Below are 22,347 nucleotides of genomic sequence, written 5' to 3'. Positions count from 1 at the left end.
ATTAATTTGATTAATTGTTCATGTTCATCCTTGTTTCTACAATATCTTTGTTAAGATGTCATTTCAACATTTATTAGAATTAAAAAATATGTCGAATAGTTAGAATTGCGTGAATACAACAAACTCGGCGAACGAACGATCGCGCGTTACGATTTTCTCGAAAATCTTCACAATGGAAGCAGTTTAAGAGCGCGAGTACGATCGGAGCAAAGAATCGAATTTACGATTTCGAGGAGAGTCGTTGGCGAGCAGCAGCAAAGCTCCCAGTTCTAAGCGAACGTTTGATCCTCGCCGTCTTCGGTGGTCTAGTTAAACCCAAGGATTAAGTTTCGAGAAATTTTCAAGCGATTTTGCGAGAGGTCGGACTTTATCGCGTGCATGTGCACGTCTTCACGCTGTTAACGGAACTCGGAGATTAAACTTCAGCAACTGAACTAGACTCTCGAGATTTATACGAGAAGACCGATGCATGCACATTCCAAGATGCTTCTCTTTTAAATTTAATTAATATCAAAGTTAGTATCATTTTTCTATATTGTTGCTCTAAAAACTATCTTATCTTTAGATTTAGAAAGATTTGTAACAAATTTAATAGTAATTATCCGTAACTAATATTTTTATTTATAAATAGTAAAAAAAATCTAATTATTTCAATATTTCAAAAAAACATCCTTGTTTGCATACATTTTATTAATCTCGTTTTATTGAATTTCGTACACAACACATTGCGAGAGATTTCATTTATTAACAAAGATACGCGTTATTAAATCGAAATTTTCATAAAATTTAATAAACAACATATTACTTTGATCAGGCAAATTTATTGCAGTTTCCGAACGGAAGAGCAACTTACGTTATTAACGTTATGCAACGTTTAACTTTTTCACGGCAAATCCAGACGAAATCAAAGCTTCTTCTTTCCTCGTCGAGTTTCACCCACAGTTTCTAAGAATTTGCAGCAGGAGATGTTGCTTGAAAAGAGATCGGCAACTTTTTTTTTCTCAAATCGATCAGTTTGTACGATCGATCGTCTGCAACTAATCAGTAGCTCGAGTCGGCAGATATTCTCTTAATTACTCGGCTATATATTTTCGCCAATCCGCGCTTGCTTGCTTGTTCCGCTTGAAAAAAGAAGAAAGTGATTCGGAGCTTCCGGTGCGACTAAAATCCTATATCAAGCGGCTAATCCGGAAAACATTTGCATCGCTTCAACTATTCCATTCAAATCTTTTTTTTTCCTCATTATTTATGCAAGCTTTTCAGTAAAAATACTGTGTACAACAAATAGTTAGTTAACGTTGCACAAACTTCGTACATGCAGATCGCGCAAAATATCTGAAAATTTGACATTTAGAAAAACCTATCGTTTTGAATTGTATTTTTATGAAACAGAAATTTTCATCATGATTGTTTTCATCTTTGCCGTTAAGAGATAGGACAAACAAGATGTGTTTAAAAATGCATATAAATATGAATTTTTTTTCGAACTGAGAAGAGAAAGGGAAGAAGGACTTGGCGTCGATTAAGCTTTGATAATCGCATTACTCTCGGATATTAATTCCGCTGGAAGGCAAGGCTGCCTATGACGATCTTCACTGAGCCGAGATGTTAATTGATGAAATGAAATAACGAATAAAGTAGAGATCTCTCTTCCATTCTCTTTCTCCTCGTTCAGGAATCCTATTAAATTCTTGAAAACGATAGAACTTTTGCAATCCGATTACGAGGATAATAGTACATCTTTATTAACGTACCTTATTACCTTCCTTCCTTCGTATTCTCTTCTATCCACTTTATGTATATAAGATCTCTATTCTATTAGACGCACATCTATTTATCGTAGATTCTTAAGCTCTGTGCTGCTTTAAATATGTACGTTTTTAAACTGTTTTCTATTCATAAGATCATTTCTTTTTTTTTTTTTTCTAAAAAATATATTTACTATAAAATATTTCATAAAATATTTTTTTTTTTTAAATAAATTTACTATAAAATTTTACTATATAATGTACTATAATTTATTATATAATTTTACTATAAAAATCGCAAAATAATATTAAAATCGCGTTTAAGTAATCCCAGTTTATACGTATTATGATACATTATAGATTATCGGCATAATCATCACTCTTCCGCGCATCGCCGAGAATTTCCAGGCATCCCCCGAACTTTGTGGGGAGGCGGGAGGATGAGTTTTCTCGAATCTCTCGAACACAAGGAGGGCTTTACGTCTAAAACGGGACGCGCACAATGGCTGTCGAATACCGCAAAACTATAACACCGGAACGGAATGGAACGACGGGGGGCTCCGACGATCGAGTTGCAGAGAGAGCGTATAAAGGGAGAGAGATGAGCGCCGGCATTAATCCGAGGATAATTGCAGTCATAGTAGTGACGATAAAGGGCAAGGGGCCGCCATCCTTCATGTTTTCGATGCAGGCGCGCGCCGCTTCTGAAAGAGCCGCGTCGCCCTTTCGGCTCTCCGACGCGGGATGCTTTGACAAAGGAAAATTACGCGCCTTCGTACTCGTTAGCGCGTGAGATTACAGGCCGAAATTATATGCAAGCGCCGCGCAAGACGAAGAGTAGTTCGCGACGCGAGGTCATATCCTACGCACGCGGTACACACGCCCACACACCTGTGTACACAGCGGTAGAATTTACTTTGCAATTATCCGCAGGTTACATTAGCTGTTGTTTAAGCGAGGGTAACGAGCGCGACTAAATTTTCCGAGTGCGTCTAATAAAGTTATTATTATCTAATTAAGCGCGCGAGTTCATTAGGCGAGAATAAAACGTGCACGCGGATACTCGACTCCGCAACACATAATAATGCCTAATAATTCTTTACATTCTCTGGATACTCGGTAAAACAATCTGAAATTGGGACGCGATAAATTAACCACGCGTGAGGAATTTTTCTGTCTTTTTTAGAATGTTATTAGCTTATCAAAATTATTCCAATTAATTTAATTAACATCGAATAAAAAGGCAAGGTCTAAAAAAAAGAACATTTAAGGAAATAATTTTTGTGACATATATCGTTAAAAAGGAATATCTAAAATATATTTATTTAGAATTTAGAAAAACAACATCTTTATTTATAGGAAATGTTTAAAATTCGCATTTTGCCTTCTCTAAAAAAAATTAAGTATTTCAAAAATACCAGTGATAAATACATTATATTAAAAGAGCCAAATTTCTTGTCGTTCTCCAATCATTTTAATTAATCCATAATTAATCCAATTTAAGATCCACTCTTTCGTTGATTTTTCTTCAAGATGTTGCTCTTGATATGCGTATTAATTTACTTATCGGTCGTATATATTCGTCTGCACGCAAGTGCATTTCATTTGCGACTCATTTGCATTTAAAGTGACGCGATTATATCGTGCTCGCTGATTTGTTTAATTAATTAATCAATTTTATCGTATTCAGCGTATTCATCGCTAATATGTCGCGCTCAAGTTGCACCACGTACTAACATAAGTAACATAAGTAAGCTATGCGTTGCAGATATCCCCATATTGCATTTCGAATAACCGATGAGAGAATATTCATAAAAGCATTACCGCTCGCGTTAATAGATAGCGCCGGGCTATACGAAGATATGCGTAATTGAAACCGCGTAATTAGCAAAACGTGCTCGGCATATTTCGCATAAGCAGACGCACAACACGTTTCAAAGGCTCGTAATTAACGTCGTAGTCGCGATAATTCAAAGAACAACAAATAACTGGAGGAATTGATCGAATTACTTTTCATACACAAGATATTGCCGAATATCCAAGCCTTTTTCGACGGCTTGATATATATATAAATATTTTTTTTTTTTTTTTTTCTATCACCAGCGAAATATCAACGCTGCAATCTGACAAAATGCGATCGTGTAGAAAAAGTTCCTCTCGTAATTAAAAGTTCGTTTATTACGAAATTAAATTTGTGACAGAAACTGAATGGGGTTGTGTGGAACGTGATAAAAGCGTTCTCATCGGATTGCGTCGCGCGGTTTGTTTCAACTGTTCATTGTTCGGCCGCGTAAATTGGTCAGGGCGATGTAAATTCGCAATATAATTATTATCATTCTACTATAACACGCGAATCTATAACGAAGTACGCTTTCGAATACGATGCATTTACTGCGGCATTCGATATGCGGCATGATAGTTCCATTTCTGTTTTACTGATGTGATTGTCAAAATGAAGAAACTTATATATATATATATATGTAGTAAAGATAGAAATAATCTACAGTATTTTATAGACAAATTTATTCCGCAACTTTATATTTATTCCGACAAATTTATATTTAAATTTATTATTGTAAAAGATTGAATTTTTTTTTTTTGTAAATAATAACACATCAATTATGTCACACATTAATTTATAATCTCATTCTAATTAAATTCACGTTGTTGCATCTTCTTGCTTCATGCATTTATCGGCTCTTTTTGAAAAGATAAATATGCATCGCAATAATCATTCGTTAATTTCAACAGAATTGATAATTGAATATGAAAATACCGAGACTCGCGAATCACAATGCTATTAATGTAAAATATTATCACAAGTATAGGTGACCAAAAATGCAAATCTGCACTCAATGGGAGAAACAAATCATGGGAAATCAATTTGATTCTGATAGGTAATAAGTAACAAAAAGATAAGGCTCGGAAGCGCGTTAATAGGATAATGATTTCATTGTCGCGCGTGAAGGTTCTCTATCACAACAAGACCTATCACAAAGTGAATTTAATTCCGATCTAATTAAGCCGGATATATAACGCTCAGCCTCTTGGCGATTGAATGGCCTGCAGTTACGGGCTCGCGGTACGTTAACCACGGCCGTGTAAATTGGAAACTGGCCTTCAATAAATATGAGATTAGCTCAATAAATCGAACGGAAAAGCGATCCGCGACGCGTTATATCGTCGCAATTGACACGGAACGGCAACGCGAAATTAATGCGCCGCCGCGTACACGTGAGGAGCTTCCGTCCAATCGACCGGAAACATGAAACACGATGCCCGCCGATCGCGTAACGGGGGGATTGTGGGAACTTTGTCCCGATTGCGCTCCTTCATGATTAACGACGAACGTGGCGGGAATTTTCTCCGACGCAAATTTTCTTCTATCGTATTTCACATAATCGCTTATATCTATATTCTACTAAATTTTAAATTAGATGTACCTTATATTCCAGTGAAACAATCTCTCTCGCATTCGCGTGTATTTTTCTCGTTAATTTGTCCTACTTGGAGAAAGAAGGATGAAGAATGAAGAAAATATCAGTTTACAAAACCTTACGAATCTCTCCCGTGGATCGTCCTGTGTATGTATGTGTGCGCCAGTTAAGGTAAAGTGGATGTGGGTGCACCCTGTCGAGACATTGACCCGGGTGAGCTAGCTAAGGTACGAAGGAAAGAAGCATTTTTCAACGTCGCGGAAACAAATGGCCCACGATACAGGTCCACCCACGTCACCGTTCCTTAGTTGGAGGGGACGCGCGAAGCTCAAAAAGCACGCCTCGCAGAAACCGGGGGTCCATCGCCTTCTCGCTTTTTGCGAGACGCCGCTATACGGCCTCCTCCCGCTTTCTCGGCAAGTGGCAGTTCGATTGCTACACACAACCGGCTCGCCAGCTTTCCCGAGCGAGAGGCAGCCTGAGATGCCCATTACCGGAATTGCTTTACGCGGCGTTTGAGGTCAACGTACATTTGTTACTGCTGCGGCCATCATTATCGGAACTGTACATCTGAAATTTGGCTCTCGGATGTTTGCGATCCGCCTCCCATCAATCACATAGTAATATCAATTTGATTATAGTTATTTGATTATAGTTATTCAATTTGATTATATCAATTGCATAAATCCGATAAATATAAATAATCGTGTAACCTATATTGTATGATTAAATTTAATAACAATTAATATAAATAAAAAAAAAGATGTAATATATATATATATATATATATATATATATATATAAATCTAAATATAATAATAATTAATAAATATAATAACGTGTACTATTTAATTTATAATACACTATAATAAAAAGAGATGAAATGTATAAAACTACATTTTTATCTAAAAAAAATAATACTTGGAAACTAAAAAATATATCTCTCTTTTCCAAATCGAAATTCCAATATAATATTATCATAGTAATAGTCCTTCCCAATATGATTTCACAGAGAAAATATTCTTTCTTATCAATCGTATTATTAAATTTGCATTGGTTAAAACTATTTATATCAATTATTGCAAAAACGATTTGTAGTTATATTGAATTTATTAGACTGATGTCGGTAAGAGTTATCTTTAATCAATCAACCACCTCTCGATGTTCGTATCTTTTGTTATCTCTCGATTACTGAATGCACAACGACTTCGTTTTTTCCTTAAAAGAGTGGAACTGCTGTCGTCCTCGCGGAAAATTGTAATTACGTGCAACTTAATTGCATCAACCGACGCTGCGTACACGCGACTGTTTATCGAGCGTATGACAAAGGGGAAGATGGAATCGAGGGTGAGGAATATGATAGAAGAAGGGTCGATCATTCAATTTTCCGTTAAAATTGGAATGGCAAAGAGGTAAAAAGTTTTACAGGAAATTGTCATTACGTCATTTTTCAACAAAATAAAACAATCAAATAAAATAATCAAATAAGAGTTGCGTGAGATATGGAGAACACAAGAGGAAAGAAAAAAGTAAAGTAATTTGCTAATACATAAATTTCTCATTGCACAAAATAAAAATATGTTTCAATTTTCTTATAAATGCATTGCAGAAATAACATTTTTTTTTTTTTTTTTTCGTTGAATAGAATTGCAGCAAATTTCAAATGGAATAAAAATGAAAAAGACTCTTTAATGAAAAATTTCAATTAGTTATGCATGTAATAATTCCTGCGCGAGGATAAAAAAAAATTTAAAGAAAATTTTCTCTCTTGCTGACATCTATTTTAAGACCAAACCTGTGCTATTAAAACTCGCGCCAGCTTTTTACAGTCGCCATCTCTTTTCGTTACTAAACTAACATCTTTAATGAGGGAAAACGATCAAAGCCGACTGCGTCTGATGGATAATCGTAATTATACAAAATTAATTGCGCGCAGGGGCGGATAGCAGCCGGCAATGTTTATTAAACGCGCGACAAAGGCGACGAAATTAGTGTACTACCCTTCCTCTTGAAGGTAGAAACTTCCGATAGCTCGCAGCTCTTACCTTGCTTCTTCCATCGAATAGGGAACACTTTGATGTGATTGCCGCGAGACGGTGCATGCACGGGTTGTCTTAATTCAGACGGCTTTTACTGCACCGTCGGGTGCAATAGAGACGTTTAAGAAAAGCGGTGCACAAGGACGACAACGACAACCTTTCATACATTATGTCTCTTTCGTTTTTATTAAGTATCTATTTTCGCGGTTAGTTATTGAATTCAGTATATAAATTATATAAATAAGTATATCGAAAAAATTGAAGAAGACTTATAAAATTTTAAAGATTTTATTCGTCATCTTCTAGAGAACTATTTATTTTTTTTTTTTATGTATATATATATATATGTATTATATGTGCGATCAAATTTGCATATTTATAGTTACATAATAAAAATTATTTATATAATTTTGATATATGTGTTTTACTTTTTATATTCTATAAATACAGATACATGTGTGAAAATGGAAAATTGAGAGATAATTCAATCTAAAAGTTTAAATCGTTTAAGGAAAATGAATGAAAATACTCCTAGATAAATAAGAATGAAGGAACAAAATAATAATAAGGAAGAATATAAATAAACAATGCCAATTAAAATATTTTCACTAAAATAATCTCGACTACCACACTATTTATTATTCAGCTGAAAAAAGCGTAATATTCCATTCAGATTATTCTCTCGATTGATACCGTTCAGCATTCATCTCTGAATTCAAAGAGCTCGTTTATTTCAACGTCTCATTTAAAATTAAAAAAAAAATCAGGATCTACGAAAAATATTAAAGTGAAAAGAACTCTTGCTCTTTTAAAGATAGCGAAATTAAATATGAGATCGTTCTTAATAATAAAAATATAGCAGCGATTCCAGAGCAGCTAACTGCCTGTTATTCGAGCCGCAATTTCAATAGACGATTTCGAGCAACTCTCAGACGATATCTTTTTTTTTTTTTGCGATAATCACGGCGAGAGAGCTAAGCTCGATATAAACTCGAGAAAGTTTTGCGTGCGATTTTGCAGCATTAACTTTTCGTTTTCCAACTTGCACGATCGTCGTCCCGGAAATATATTGCATTTCGCTTTGAGATGAGAGCAGAGCTAAACATCGCCAGTTGTGAACTAATGTTTCAGTTTGCAGTTAAATTGCACGTTTCATCTAGTACACTTGTGATAAATTTTTTATGCAATTTACACAGTTTCTCTCTTACGATAAATTTTTTTACGTAACTTTATGTTCTCCTCTTCCACAAAAAATATATACTCGCTACATGTATATGTGTATTGGAAATAATTTCTTTTTAAATTTCTGTAACCCTCTTTATTAAGTCGCTTAATTGCTAGTTCCATACTTCCTATATTTTTTACTATAAAATATGTTATGTTATATACATACACATTTTTAATAATAATAACAATTACATTATCTCACACACAATAATTAATTAACTATATTAAACAAAGATTAGCATAACGCTAAGTTTATTTCTCCCGTTGTAAAACAAGTTTAAAAGTTAATTAGAAGAAACTTTATTTAAACATACCTAAAATTGTTTTAGCCTCGTTATCATTAAATTGTTATCATTAAATTTTGCATTGCCGTTTAATCCGATTGGCAATCTAATAAACTGCTGCCTTCCATCTCACCGATTTCCCGTCAAAGTTGCAAAATTACTTCCGAAAATTACTTCCGAAAATTATCGGCTGGAAAAGAATCCGCGCGGTCCGGATAACTCGCGAGAATCGCCGCTATACGAAAGCAATCGCCATTTATTCGCGACGGGAGTTGTCGTTCGATCGCAATTAACGAATATACGCGCGCAAGAGTCAGCGAGATGCGTAATGAGAACGCCCTGCTCGGTAATTCGCCCGTAAATTAGCGCGCTCGAAAATCGTACCAGGGAGCGTTTTAACGGCCGTGCGACTCGCAAATTGGAGGAAAAACGGGACTGCTGAAAGTTTCGTTAAGCGAGGTGGTGTTTTCGCGGTAGCCGGCGAGACGCGTGCGATAAAAACATTTTAGCGATAAATACGAGAGAGAGGGAGAGAGAAAGAAATACACATTTGACTTTCGAGATTGTTTTGTGATCAGCGATAATTACAACTTGTAATTACACATTTGTAAAAATACGTGATATCGTAAAAAATTTAACGATAATTAAAAGTGAGTATTTGAAATTCTTTAATTTTAATTTTTTCAACCGTTTCTACTTTTTCTCTACGTTTTAATTTGACGTTTAAAAATAAAGTTGGAGAAAATAAATTCCTATAAAATTAAAGCATGCCTCTAATTATGCTTGATTTTTCTTCTTAAAAATATTATTCAACCACATTTTTCGATATAACTTCTTCGTTGAAAATAAAGATTGCAATGTTTTACTATCTTTGAACTTATGCCACACGCAGCTTTTCAAATGGCGATTTAAAAAATTCAGACTATGGAAGATGCGGTGAAAACAGATTCTCTCGCGCCTCCTCGTTGGATATTCGCGAAGAGATACAACGCAGCGCGGCGAAACTACTTAGAAGTTATGCACGGGGTGGAAAGGAGGGCGAGGGGGCGAGAGGGGAAGATGACAGGGTGAGTTTGTAGCGAGAGAAGAGTTAGGAGTAAACGAAGCCGCCGTGTATGTAACACGTCGTTGCGAGCGAGCGCGTAAAATATGAGGGTTCTGTCACTTATCATCCCCCTTCCTACTCCCCTTATCCGTCGTGACGACGGGCTTCCAGTTCCGTTAACGTTTCCATCGTCATAAACGCGCACTGGCACCCACCGCGTGAATATCAGAAGCACTTCCGTGCCCATTTACCTTCGACCTAATTTACACGAAAATACCGTGAAGATAATTATACATCGTAATAAGGGCGCCTGCGAGGGATCTCTAATGATATCAAATTCGTACGCGCGCTAAATCCCGAGAGGTCAATGGAACTTGTGTCATTCCTTAAATTATTTTTAGTAGACACATGATCATTATAATAAATATAACCGTTATTCGAAAGAAGATAGAACAAAGATAAATAAGGGAATGCAGAAACACATATTAATAAAATAAATAGCAAATTTTTTTACTTTATCAAATTTTATATATCTATTTTTTTCACTTAAGAAACTTTATATATCAAGTAGTAATTTTCTTCGATATTTTTCGATGCATATTTTCATATGATTGAGAAGGTTCGCGATTTGCCTTCAAGTGCACGTAAAATTCTGTCAGGGGAACTTTCGTCGCGCACGCCTATTTACCGAGCGTTTAAGATTCCTAGCGAAGCCCTTTCGATTCTTTTGTCGCCCTATCTCCTCCGTCTTTAAATATTCACGAACGATCCGGAAATCTGCTCGTCCGCGAGACGCGTGCAATGAACTTAATGCGCTATAATCGCAGGAAAGATTTGTAGCTATGATTTCGAGCTTGCTTATCAAGCGTCAATATGATGACGGCGATGTTTTCGACTCGAGCTGCTTTAACGATTAAGACGTTTTAAAGCAAAAAATAAATGCATGAAAAAAAAGTAATTTGCAATGCACCAATATATTTATACCAAGTTTGAATAAAATTCAAAATTATTAAAAATTTTAATTGAATAATATTTAATCACAAAGAAGCAAGATAGTTTTATATTATATATATTATATATATATATATAATATAACTGATACATTTATATGCGGAAAAAAAATGTAAAGTGTGAAATATAAAATGAATGCGACTAATCTTGACTAAATTCGATCCGCATAATAACTCTTGGAGAATCGCGATAATCTGGCACATTTCTATAAAGATTAGTAGACGAAACGAGATGCGGATGATTGCACCATAAAATAATCTACGCTACATGCGCCTCATTAGTATACACCATTCATCAAGAGATTCCATGCGTAGTCGCGCGAGACGAGATGCCGAGCAGAACGAACGAGTGGATTACTACTTGAAGTACATTCAACGGACTCTTCCAAGACTTACATACCTGAGATTATTATCAACACGCTGGCAAAGCAGATGCGTTCGTAATAGCCGCCCTACCATCGAACGGATATCTTCGAGTTGCAAGGATTGCGCTCTCGATCTCTCGTCATCACGAGAAATCTCCGTCACATGTTAAGCAGTCGTGGATAAATTCCATTTGGAGAACCCGCATTTTACGTGAATTTTAGCGATAATGCAAGTCCGGTAATATAAATCTCGCGCGTGCCTTCGATTCTTCTTCAAGTTCTCCACAAATCCGATCAAAAGTGATTTAAATTCCATTTATTTCCACTCTAAAGCGGTTAACAAGATTTTAGTTTTACAGCTTCTTTCAATATTTTTTTCATCTGCTTTAAAAAAATTAGTATTAAAGTTCTCAGCGCTGAAGAGATTTCTCATAGCAATACGTTAAGTCTTATACAATAAATAAAAATCATAATCTCGTAATTTCTTGCGAAAAATTTCATGTCCGTCTTAATCGCGACGATATTTTCGCTACATATCTGAAGACATTTATTTGCTAACCGGTATCCTGACAGCTCATAAACGTTAAGTGCTTGCGCAGACTCTAGAATTTTGCCTCGAAGATTTCCGGGATTACGACTTCCTCGAGTTTAATCCATGATGGCAAAGGACGATGGCTGCGACGATAAATGCCGCCAGGCGAGTTTGCACTTTTTTCGATTTTGCCTTTCTTTCTGTTGCTCGCGAATAAAGATGCGAGAAAAGAAAAGCAGCGCGACTGCACGGACAAAAGTGAGCCGACAACTCGCTGAAAGAACATAATGACGACGACAGGAAGAATCGGGAAATCGAACGAGACGAAATACAATGCAATATGAATTATTGAGCAGCAATAAGAAAGTTTTTCTTTCTTTCTTTCTTTCCTCCAAACGATTCGTGATCTCTCGAAAGAAGCGACATCGGAAAAATTGTTCAATGCAGCGCGCTTCCTTTTGCAGAGGTCCCTGATTAACAGAGATTCTTTAATAATAAGTAGAATAGTGCCGGAAAAATCTAAGAATAAAATAAAATTACTTACTAATTTCTGTAAATTCAGATTTCAATGCTGATGATTTCTCTATTCATCTACAACAATGGCAGTAAGAAAAATTAACGTAAGATTTCTTTTTTCCTTTTTGCAATTGTCGGGGATTGAACCCATAGAAATTGTATTAGTTTCAACAATCTGCGCAGTAGTTTTTCGCGAGTAATAAGAGGATAGCGGTCCGGAAAATGTGAGCCCGGGTACGTTCGTTGGGGATCGTCCGTGGAATTTATGACGTTCTCGATTGCGCCGCGAACAATTTCCTTCGCAGTGGGAGTGGTGAACGGATTTTCACCATTTTTCCCGGATTCCGTTGACGCGAAAGGCAATATCTCGGATAATTGCGAGCGAGAAACGACGACGGTTGCCTTTGTGATGCCAACGTCGGATGTTTGTATCAGGCGATGCGAGAATACCGGATACGCGATCGTTCAAATTAACGGCGAGCCCTTGGATCAACTTGTCCCACAAATACGAGAGAAATCTAATATCGTCGCTCAATCTCGTAAACTTCTTTCCGCGTGGATAAAAAATGAGAGAGTTCCTTTACATATGAATTATAAAATTCCAATTTGACAAAAAGATTAAATAAACCTTCATAACTTTGTCTTCATAATATATGCGTCGGGTAAAGCATAAAGCACAGCTATTTTATTTGATTTTTTGCATAGAAAGTCGAATGTATGCGCAAAAAGAGAAATATTATATATACACATGTGAGTCAGTGAAGTTTTAAAGTTTCAGATATTCGTATTAATGCGAATTGTGTCGTATATTTTTTTTCCTCGACTTTCTCAGACTTTTGTTTCACATGTCCTGCACATATAGTATCAGTTGAAATTAAAAATTTGCAAATAAAGTTAAAACTTTAAATAAAATCTAAAAAAATGTGTGTCCATTTGCTGCTTTTTGTTACATATATCACATGTAGAAAGGACATATCTGTCAGAAATTACGATTTCATAACGAATAGTTAGGTAACGAAATAACAAATCTTTAAATATTGCGGAGGAAAAGAAAGAGAGAAAGAGACTTGTTTATGAAGATAAAACATGCATACATTGCTTCAAGGGAAAAAGAGAATGGAATATAATACATTTTATTAACATTTCATTAAATGGTTGAATATCTTCTTCTTCTTTTCTCTCTTTTAAAAAAATCTTCATTAAAATCGTTCATGTATCAACAAGCAAAAGACATAAGTTATTTTTATAAGGCAATTTAACATTTGTGGATCATAAATTAGAATTTTTCGCCGCTATTTTAAAAGCTCTTTTGCTGGATAGATATAGAAATCAATATATCGAATGAGCTCTCTTAACAATTCAAATGCTCAAAACAAAATAATAATTATATTCGGCATTCTAGTGAGCCTCATGACTAAATTTATATTTTATATCTCACTAGAATATTATAAACGCGCGCTACGCGCGCACCATTTTTTTTCTATGTGTATATAATTACTTACATATTAATTCTAGTTTTCCACTTTTTCAAAATAAATTAAATAAAAATTATACACACTTAATATTTAAAGTATCAAATGTGTCTCTCAGTTATGACACGCTTTTATTGATATAAAGTCATGTTTAGTGCATCATCGAGATAACCAATTAGCATCGCGAAAAAGAGATAACAATATTGTCAGTATCGATTTAATAAACTCCGTAATATATTAATTGATAATTTAATAATTGATTTATAATTAAAAATACATGTATAATTTAATATTCCGTTTGTATATACGTCATAGTGCGGAAAATATTTCGGCAACGAATAATCAAAACATAACATAGTATACAGCCTTGACGATGTAAACATTAGCGCGCTAGTGTTATGGCTTACGGCTTTATTATTCTGACGGCGACACTCGAACAGTAAGGAACGCGAAACGCTCCACAAAATTTCTCTACTCAACGCGATCGCGACAAGTATCGGGAAATAATTTGATATCATAAATAATTATCTTTCATACACTTTAAATTTTGAATAATACGTAATTATATCATAATGAATAAATTTCGAAGCGCGTATTTTGCGTGACGTTTTAATCAAGAATCGAAATGATTAGAATCAAAGTTGTAAATTATTGTTTTATCGCGATCTTTTTCTCTCTTTTTCTTTTTATAAACAATAATTATTTCTTTAAAAATACTTGATTTTTAATTATATTTCATATTTTATCGTTATTCAATTTTTTGATAATTTAAATATGATTCGGCTTGAGAACGTAATAATAAAATAGTCAAATCGCAGATTCGAATAAAGATTAACATAATAATAAGCTCCATGATATATAAATCGTTTTTTAAATAATAAATCTATAATTTAAAATACTTGTATTATTTAATATTCGACACCGTATATACGTCATAGTATCGCGACATACTTTCGGCCGCGAAACAATAACATTGTATTCGGCCTTGGCGATGTAAACATTAGCGCGCTATTGTTAACGTCTTACGACTTATAGCCTTATTATCATTCGTTCAGCAACGCTCGAGCAATAAAGTCGTATTTGTCGATTCGCAGTACGATTTTCGTGTAAAACGGGGTTCGATCATGTCGAAAGTGCGGGAGTGTCGTTCATAGTATCGCGTATACAAGTGCGGAATTATCTTTTAATAAAAGTGCGGGAGTGCCGTTTAAAGTATCGCGCGTGTGAATCAACGTGAGAGGAGGAGGAGGCCTAGGAGAGGCATCCTGCACCGGCGGAGCAACCCAAGGGTGAGTATTATTATTTTCATATTAATTATTATAAATCCCGTACATGCATTAATTCGATTCGATTGTTTGAATAGTTTAAACAAGAGAGACTCATACTATAAAAGTTTTTATTTAAAAAAAATAGTTTTCTTTTTTAAAATTTATAAAATTATTTCATATTTATATACCTTCTTATTATTATCGGATATAAAATTCGATGCGTACAATAACAATTTTTTGAAATATTAATTATTTTAAACGTTGTTATAATTTGAACTTTATATTTGTGTGTTGCAGACAACGTAGCCTCAAGACCAAATCTCCGCTGTTGCGCATCAGTGCCGGTGAGTGATAAATTTTATTTTATTTTGAGGTGACGGATCCGTAGATATTGTAGACGCAAATGTAGATTGTAGATTGTAAATAAATCCGTTGCCTCAAAATGGATGGGCTAGAATAAATGCAATCAAATAAATTTTAACAGGCTTTTTAAATATATATTAAAACACATTAGAAATATAATTTAAAATATAAATTAAAAAAATTGACAAAAATATAAAATATTTTTCTCAATAGAAATTTTATTTAATTTATTTGTAGAAGACATTAATAACTTTATTTATTATATAAAATATTGATAATTATTGTGATATTGCGCCAATTTTGTCAATTTTTCATAGCCCATCCATCTTTATTATCATAGCAATAAAAGCTTAGACAGTTTGTCACGCATTGTTTTAATATAATTTTACTTTAGTCAATCTAATGCCAAGTTATCAATCTAATTTAATCATTGTTTGATGTAATAATATTTAATCTTACAATAATATACAATATTTATAATAATATGTAATTTATATTAAAATAAATTAATAAAACATTTGTGTCATATAATTTGAATAATTTGACTGAAAGTCAAATTATCAATTAAATTTAATAATTGATTGAAGTAATAATATTTAATCGTAATAAAATAAAATTAAATAAAATTATGATAAATATATAAAAATTAATAAAATATATACAAATATAAAAATAAAAATATAAAAATATAAAAATATATGAAATAAAATTAAATAAAATTATAAAAATATATAAAATAAAATTAATAAATAATATAGGATAATATAATATAATAATATAATATAATAATATTATTATATTATATTATTATATTATATTATATTATATTATCCTATATTATTTATTAATTTTATTTTATATATTTTATAATTTTATTTAATTTTATTTTATTAAAATTAAACATTGTTACTTCAATCAATTAAATCGTCAAATTATCCATGTGACACAACAAACGTTTTATTCATTTTATTTTAATATAAATTACCCATAAATCCTATATTATTAATTAATTGTATTTAATTTTATTTTATTACGATTAAATATTATTACTTCACAATCAATTATTAAATTTAATTGATAATTTGACTTTCAGTCAAATTATTCATATATTAAATTTTGCAATTTATTAAAACGATTCATGACAAACTGTCATGTCATAAATGAGCATAAAATTATGCTCGTGTACCCCGGCGATAATAATTAGCCGGCAACGGAAGGAATTTTTTTCCTTCATTGATCTCTGATTGGGGATCGAAACTACATCTCTGGCTAGACGTAGCCAGAATTAATATGGCCAGGACCAACGACAGGTAAGTCCAACTGGCCCAACGGAAGCAGCCTACGGTGTATTATATTAGGGTATTCTATTAGGGCACGCGGTTAGGGCACGCGAGTAGGGCACGCACCTATTATAAAATACATATAATTATTATAAAATTAGTTATATGTAATTTAATAATAATATGTATAACTAATATGTATCATCTGATTTTTCCAAAATCAATTAAATCAAAATTATATATATATATATATATATATATATATATATATATATATATATATATATCTTTTTTAAGAGTGGATGGTACGAAAGCGGAGCTAAAGCAGCACACTAGAAGATTAAATAATCATGATTGAGAAAATTGAAAGCATCTTAAATAAAAGGTAGCAGCTAAAATTGACACACTTCCAATGTACTCTGTCTCGAGTATGTCCGCAATCAAAATCGATATTTTTGGATCCTCCACGGAATCTAAGCGTCTAATTGGAATATTCGTGTGCCAATTCGATTCATTGTCTACCCACAATTTAACCAGATTCTGCGAATTAGACGGCGCGATCAAAGGATTCGCCATCTTTTGATGTATCAAGGGGAGGGGGGGGGAGGGAGGGCTCTAAAGGAATCTATTATCGGCCTACACGATCCAGTGCTATGATATTCTCGTGATTCTCGACCGAGTACTACTAGGTTAATTACTGCGGTAACGGTATCCATAACGCGACGTTACATGATATAGTCTGATGTTCGTATAAGGTAAATTAAATAATGCAATAAATTTGGATTTTAAGAGATTATCTCTCCCGAGTGTGAGGATGTTGTTAAAAATCCAGAATGAATTATCTGCTTGCAAACTTGGTCGCGTTTGGGTGAGTTTACAAGACATACTTGACAAATCAGAATTTTATATCCGCGTTTAATTGCATATTTACGAACGCAGAAGCCTAAATTCGCAAAGCCAAAATTTTCATTCGATAGAATCAGCGAGTAATAAATATGCAATCATTGATTGCACATTTATTTAGCAGTTATACACATTTTTTATTAATTTCTATAGTTGAAAATATAAATCAATACTTTTTTTTTTTCAATAAAATCAATAATGCTCTTATCATTCTTATTCCTTTTAAATTATGTAGAAAGCTTGGTTTTTTATAAATTATTAACGTTATTCACGGGTGGATTAAAAAAAATTTTATTAAACCTTTTTACGCGCGGGAAAAACGTGAAAATGCGTCATTTCAAATGAAAAAAATGTGACAATAAATTATCATGTACTGTCAAAGATGGTACATAGAATTTCTTTACGGGGAAACCTCACGTTTATATGTACTGCAGATTTGAAGGGGATTGTAATTTCCTAGGTAAAGATTAAACGAACTGGAAACGAGGGGTCGAAGGAAACGTCAATATCACGGCAGTACATGTGAACAATGTGGCGCAGCTTATACGTATGTCGATACTATCGTGATAGCACGTAGCTTTTGTCGTGAGCTTTTCTGCGCACACTTATTTATTCCGCCCCAATCGTTGCACTAAAGATCCGGTATGAAATTTTCAAACTTCTCTCTCTCTCTCTTTCTCCCTCCCACTTTCGTTGTTTTCTAGACGCAAAAAGTGCAATATAGCGAGATGTATAGCTACTTGCAAAGAGTAAAAATTTGCGAAAAAAAGACGGTTTTAGTTTGCGCGATGCTATCATTAAATCAAGCATAATTTATTTGTATATAGAATATTCATATATTTAATAATATAAAATAAACGACTTTATGCGAAATTCTTTTTTCTACTTTATAATATACATAGTTATGTATGTTTGTAGAATTGGTTTATGAGAAAAACATCGTTTTATTAAAAACGTTTTATTAAGTTGAAAAATACAATTGCAAATAAATTTCTCAATTAGCTAGTAAAGTTACTCATTAATTTATATGAAAATTGTGTGCATTATGTAAATTTTATAATATTCGAAAAATTAAATGTTTATTCATATTGTATCATATAACATGTGCTTCATATAAAATATTTTTCATTTTTTCCTTTTTAGTTTAGCGCAGTCCATATTCCGCGCTTTTGATAAATAAATCGAATGAGAAAAAGTGTATCGAATAATGCCGTTAGCGATGAATGTAACAGCGCGATTTAATTTTCCATGCTGCGAGTAATTACTCAATTGAATTGAAACGATATTTTATCGAACGTGCTAACGGAGAAATAAAACGGAGAATTTCTCGCTAGAGCGAGATTCTTCTGCAGAGGCATGTTATAAAATTATGTAATAGCTGAGAGCGTAAACGTTTATCTTCTATGAAACACGGCTAGTACTTCGTATAAAGTAAATCACTGAAGATTTATATGTTGAAATAAAAAATAGTGAGATAAACTTACTCTAGATTTTATTATGCCATTTGCTTCTTTGTTTTATAAAGAATTTATTTATATTCAATACAATAATTTAACTAGAATATTAAAATCTGAATTTGCAATCATTAATACACACGTTTCAAATAATCTCCAATAATTTTAATAATAAATAATTTAATAATAATAAATAAATAATTATTCAATAAGTTTGTGCTTGCTTTAATCTATGTTTTTTTTTTTTTTTTTAAATTATATAGCTAGTATTTTAAATTATGAAAGTTTAAAATATATATTGATGTTTTCATGTTAAATGTGAATATTTAAATGTGAATCTTTAGATTACAAAAATACTTCTAGAGTTTTATGATTCCAAATTTTAATGAATGTACGGATTTTCGGATCGGTGAATTCTTATCGGTAATATCTTGAGTAACTCGAGTCTTGAAAATTCCTCGCTAAGGTTTATTCTCTTTGATTTTTCGTTACTCCAACAATCATCATTCTCACGTCAGAAAATTGACGTAAGACTTATCGCTACCCGCATAAAATCGCAAAGACGTTAAAAAGCGTGTGCAATTATTTCTAAGAGGCGATTCATTTTTTATCGCTAAATCGGCCGCAGTAAAAAATCTTTAATAGTGCTCAATATCGTTTCTTCGAAATGTCAGATTAATATATTGCATTTGAATATATTTTAATCTGCAGAATAAAAATGTATTAAAAAATTGAAGAATCGTCAAAAATATTTCCAGAATAATAAGTCAGAAAATAACAGGATTACGATTCTTATTCGAAGCATTCGTCTATTTCTTTTAACTAAACTTTAGTTTATTCTCGATATTGTTGGCATTATTCTAATGAAAAAAATGTTGCAGCCACATCTTAATATTTTAATGTATGCAGAGTTGAGATTTGTTCTATAAGTGTGTCTTAAATTTTACGCGACTGACACGCATAAATCCGACGAAATGCTGTAATTTATATTCGGTGAATTTTTAATTTACGTCACGCGGCTAACTGGTCCGTGCCATGCAGGCGGATTTCATTTCAGATAAAGAAGCTTTCCGTCCTCTCTCAGTCGGCATTTAACGAACTTAGGAAACGGCTCGGCCGTGCAACTTTCATGAGACGCCTCCGGGTGGAAAAAGTTTCTCGCGCCTCTCTATCGGATAAATCGAAATGTCTCGGAAAATCTCGATGCGTTGTTCAGTTATAGAAGGCGTCGTAAAACTGACGATTCGTAATTTATTCGGTCATGCGGACAAAATGGAGCGCAAATGTTCTTGTTCTTAGCTTATGCTTTGTGCATGCTTCGTTGAAGTAAAATATATTATTATATATTATTGTTATCTATCCACCAAGTTATGAAAGAAATGAAAACGATAAAGTTACGTAAACTTGAAATTTACGACTTAATACTTTAAGCTGCTGCTGCGTTGGCAGAAAACGATAAAATTAGAAATTATGCTCTTTTAGAAAGTAAATTACGAGACAAAAGCAGTCTGTATGTATATAAAACACTGAAAATAAGACAATTAATTAGCAGCATTTTCGCGCAAAATAAAATTAAGTTTCTTCAACGAGCAGAAACATTCTAGTCCGCCAAGCATACCTATTGTAATAAGTTTGATAAACAGATATAAATTTAATCGCTCGCACTTAATAAATTTATCGTTACAATTGATATCCGTAATAAGTATTTCAAGATAGGAATAGCTGAATAATGTTTTAGATAAAAGTTAAAAGCAGATGATAAAAAAAAAAAAAGAGAAGGAAAAAATACTGCAAAAAAGCTGCAACTTTTCCTCCAATATCTAGCAGCTATTCGGCACGACAGAGTAGTGGAATTTGAATAGGAAAAATGCCATTTCACAATCCTTCGAAGCCGGCAAGAATTTAAATGTCCCGATTGAGAAGAGAGAAGGGCTGTAAGAATGAAAATCAGCCGAAGCGTCTCGCTCACGTGCATCGCAATCTACCATTTTTCCGACGCGCAAGGGGGTGGCCTCCTCCCCCGAACGAAAATAAGGAAGCGAAGGGTCTGAAAATTAACGAAATAATTCACATGCAGCGGCGTTAAAAGCACCGAGCCGGGACCCGAGAGCCCGATGTGCTATAAACGCTGTGATGTGATTTACACAGGGTGTTCCGAAAGTTCTCTCAGCACGCCCCCGCCTACCAGCTGCGCCGCCGTTCATCTTCGACGCCTAACTACTTTCCTTGTAGCTACGTACGTAACTGGCGTCGCGATAATTGCACCACCTTAGTACAGTCTACCTCTCTAGGATCGATGATATTGCGGTATTCCTTCGAAGAGTGTTAACGCGAGTGTCGTGTAGCTTGTGAGGAAAAGTTGAAAAAAATTCGTATAAAAGACCCCACATTTCAAAAATATTTATTAAATTCGAGAATGCACATTTTTTTTTTATTTTTTAGACGCTCTCTGTCAATATTTTCTAGTAAAAAGATTATATGTACGAAAAAAAAAAAAAACGTATTTAACTGCTCTTATCCAGTTCTATCTAAAAGAGAAATTTGGCATTTCAGGATTTATATCAAAATAAGTTTATAGCAAATTTTATAATTTATGTTATATAAATATAAAATTGTACTTAAAATAAGCTTTAAAATTACAAGCTTAATTTACTTTTATTCTCAATTATTCAGACATTATTAAGTTCAATATCCTAAAAGTAAAAAATGTAATTTATAGCAATGAACAAGTTCTCAAATTCTAGCAGATATTTTCTGAAATCTCCCACAAAACATAGGGATGTCTTTGTGAATATCTCCCGCTATATTAAGAGCACAAGCGAATCTATCGTGTGAAAGGAAATAGAGAAGAGCGTTATCAACGACGGCGCGCCGTTTCTTGCTTGCAACAAATAGAACGCGAATATCTCTGCTCGCTCCACGGAAGCGGAAGCTGCGTAATATTTCAAACGTTCGATGTGATGGAAATCGTGCGGCCGGCGAAACATCATTCCGGAAGGAGAAAAAAGGCGATGAGAGTATATGGACAATGAGAAAGAATGACGGAGCGGATTCGAATGAATCCAACTTTCGACATTCCGACGAATCGATTCATTGAGTTACGCGTTTTCGCGCTCGTAATCAGGATAAAGCGTTCCGTTTTCGTGTCTACTATGTCGTCAAGCGTTTCATTTCGAACTAACACACTGTCCAAATAAATTTAATCTTCCTCCCGTACCATCCATGGATGCTACATTTTTCCGTGTCGATTTCCGTAGGACGTCGAATAGACTTACTTAAAAATTGTAACGATTATTCAAGCTGAATTTTTATCGTCACAGAAATTGCTTGAAGAAAGAAATAAGAATCAGCGTTTCAAAAGGGGTGAGAGTAAAAATCGCGTACGTAAAATACTCTTACTTTCT

The 22,347-nt window shown here is 33.6% G+C and overlaps 1 protein-coding gene across 4 annotated transcripts in view; it reads right to left on the bottom strand.

Annotated features, from left to right (window-relative positions):
• LOC126858240 (uncharacterized) overlaps nt 1-22,347 on the bottom strand; it is a 211,081-nt gene that overhangs the window by 64,173 nt on the left and 124,561 nt on the right. The window lies entirely within an intron of this gene.

Source organism: Cataglyphis hispanica, chromosome 24, assembly GCF_021464435.1.
Source record: "Cataglyphis hispanica isolate Lineage 1 chromosome 24, ULB_Chis1_1.0, whole genome shotgun sequence".
NCBI lineage: Eukaryota > Metazoa > Arthropoda > Insecta > Hymenoptera > Formicidae > Cataglyphis > Cataglyphis hispanica.
The sequence above is the reverse complement of the archived record's forward strand: the minus strand, read 5'-3'. Positions and strand labels throughout refer to the sequence as shown.